Source organism: Triticum dicoccoides, chromosome 3A, assembly GCF_002162155.2.
Source record: "Triticum dicoccoides isolate Atlit2015 ecotype Zavitan chromosome 3A, WEW_v2.0, whole genome shotgun sequence".
Lineage (NCBI taxonomy): Eukaryota > Viridiplantae > Streptophyta > Magnoliopsida > Poales > Poaceae > Triticum > Triticum dicoccoides.
This window is the reverse complement of record NC_041384.1, coordinates 159,866,918-159,869,685: the sequence shown is the minus strand read 5'-3', so window position 1 is coordinate 159,869,685 and position 2,768 is coordinate 159,866,918. Positions and strand designations below refer to the sequence as shown.

The 2,768-nt window shown below is 46.5% G+C and overlaps 1 long non-coding RNA gene across 1 annotated transcript; it reads left to right on the top strand.

The window, feature by feature from the left end:
* Nucleotides 1–6: 6 nt before the first annotated feature.
* On the top strand, nt 7–2,073 carry LOC119267701. Its single transcript, XR_005132554.1, has 3 exons — nt 7–974; nt 1,070–1,466; nt 1,555–2,073. It is a non-coding gene; the product is annotated as an uncharacterized LOC119267701 (long non-coding RNA).
* Nucleotides 2,074–2,768: the final 695 nt, after the last annotated feature.

Below are 2,768 nucleotides of genomic sequence, written 5' to 3'. Positions count from 1 at the left end.
CATCCCCGAGCGACACTGCTGCCCCACCCCGCCATCCACGCGTGTCGCCGCCGCCCCACCCCGGCATCCCCGAGCGACGCCGCCGCCCCACCCCGCCATCCCCTAGCGACGCCGCCGCCCCACCCCGCGACTCTGGTGGATCTCCGGGGAGGTGACCTTCTCGCTACAGCTGACTTGACCTCCGGAAAAAAAAGTTTCTCCCTCAAGCGGCGTTCTTGTCGCGTCCATAGGAGTTGAGCTGGAGCATCTTGGTGGACGAGGAGCATGACGATGCAGCCATCGGCCTCCTACCACAACAAGCGACCACCGTGGCCATCCTCCACCTGCCGCTGTAGCCTTCCTCCCCGACCGCCTCCACGACACTCTGGCCTTCGTCTACCTCTGGCTCCGCTGCTGCCCAAGGTTGTGTGCGCGATGGCGACCCATGTCGTTTATCGTCCTGGTTGCGTACGCACTGACGAGTGATGCCCCGATCCAGCTCCTCCATCCTCCAGCCACGGCAAGTCCAAGAGAAAGACATTCAGTCTAGCAAGCCAAATGGTTGACCACCAGCCCACGCGTGGATTGGCCCCGACCTGCAGCTGGAGGAGGCCGCGACCTTCAGCTATAGGAGACATCAACCTACGACTGGAGGAGGCCCCGACCTTCAGCTGTCAATTTTGAGGAACTAGCTACTCTGATAATCTAACTTGACACCGTATTTGTTTTTGTTCTTTATAAGTTCAGGCAACTAGGTTGTTCACTAGGAAAACCTTCTCTGTTTGTGCTAACTAGTAGTACGTACTACTAAACTATAATAATCTTGTGAAGTGGATAATGCTCGTGCCCCTGGACGCTGGCCATGTGAGATTTTGATGGCTTCGTACTTTTGTTATTTGATTTTTGAATAACAGAAGTTCTCTTCTTTGTCTGTAGAAAACCCCAGTATATCACATTTGTTTGTCGTTATCCTCTGAAAAATGGCATTGTTGTAGGTCAGTTTCGCCTGATGCATTAGTTCAGTTGAAAAAACAGAAGAGCATTATACCTTATTGTCTACTCCGCTGACTTCTTTTTCTATACTATGTAGGTTAGCTTCGCCTGATGTGTTAGTTCAGTTTCGTAGTGCACGATGGGCATGATCTAGTAACCCGCAGCCCGCCGCTGGCCGTCAACCCAACCGCCGTTGTCCCCGGCCACCACACAAGCATTGCCGCTCCTGCATCTCCGACCACATTGACCTTCTCGCGAGGGCCACCTTGACCTTCCCAATGAAGGTTCATCCATGGAGCGGACGCTCTCGCCACTCCACCGTCGCGTCATGCCTGGCTCGTTGCACGTCTCCGCCCTCTGTCACAAGTGCGCTGCCACCGCAGAGAGCTTCCAGCACACTGCCTTGGCCTGCCCTTCCAGCGCCAAGCTTCCCTTGTGCGGCGTCGGCTACCACTCGTGGCAGAGCGGCTACTTCCCTCCCCGTTGTGCCAGCAGTTAGTGGCCGTTCGCCCCTGGCCTGTTCTTGCTTCGTTGTCTTCAGAAAATTTCAGAAAAACTAACTGAACTCATATGTTGTTTCAGGAAAATTATTGTGGATTTGTACTACCGATTACTAAAAAGTTCAGAAACAATTCTCCCACAAACATAAGTTCAGGTCGCTGTTTGTTGTTAGTTCAGAATGTCCGGCGGTTGCGGATCCGGTGGTGCTTGACTGCAGTGAGCCGTCGACGCGGGCACAGCATCCGATGGAAGCCGAGTCAATTGTAGCCAACGCGAGGAGGGATTAGTATAGCTGTCTGTGGAGTTCATATCCATACATGGCGTGTTCTTGGTGGAAACGGCCGACATAAATTTGCTACATGTTAATACAACAAGCACTTCACTATACTAGTCCTTTAACTTGTAGTTGTTGTAACTCTAGTCACTCGCTTCTGCAAAAAGTGATGATCTTTTTCCTATTGTATGAGTAGCTCAGTGGTGGTGGCTTTGGAGATGGATGAGAACAAAGGTGTGTGTGTGTGGTAGAAAAAAGGGTCCACGAAACTTGTATTTTCTTCATATATACTCTGATTATTTTGGTCGTTGGACTATGGGTGTTTACGACATTGGACTGCTCTGATTTTATTGAACATATAAAAAAATGGAAGCACAACGCATGTTCTGGTCACTTGAGAAGATAAGGAAATGATTGGGATGAAAACATATGGTGGTAAAAATTCCACAGTTTTTCAGTTTAAAAGAACCATTCTCAACTTTTATAGTCATTTATTTTGCTCTGTTCAGCCTATGCAAGAAAAGGAAGCAAGCTCATGCATCTTGTTACAAATCATTTTTTATTAATTAGGTTGCAAAAAAAGTGTAAGCATATGTGTTTACCATGCCGCACTAGGCCCATCATTTATTTGTGCCCCCTTTTTAGGAATACTTGTTAAATGGCTACTCGTTTGTACATATGTTAAATAATATTCACTTCCTCTCATGTGTTAAAAATACTGGCAACTCCGAACCTAAAACAAGTTCAAGTATGAGAACACACGAAATTCAAATAGTACATGTTCAAAAAAGCCTCCCTTGTAGTTATGAAACAAACATGCACTATATTAAAGCCTATGGACAAAATCAATCATTGTGAAAAAGTAGTGCGCCGATAAAAAAATTTGTTTATAAACAATATACAAATTTAAATTAAAAACACAAAGATGATTGATCTTTGTACAAAAAATATATTTTATGATTTCTAAAAAAACAAGGTCATATTAAATCAAAATAGAAATAATTCAAAAAAAACGAAAAAG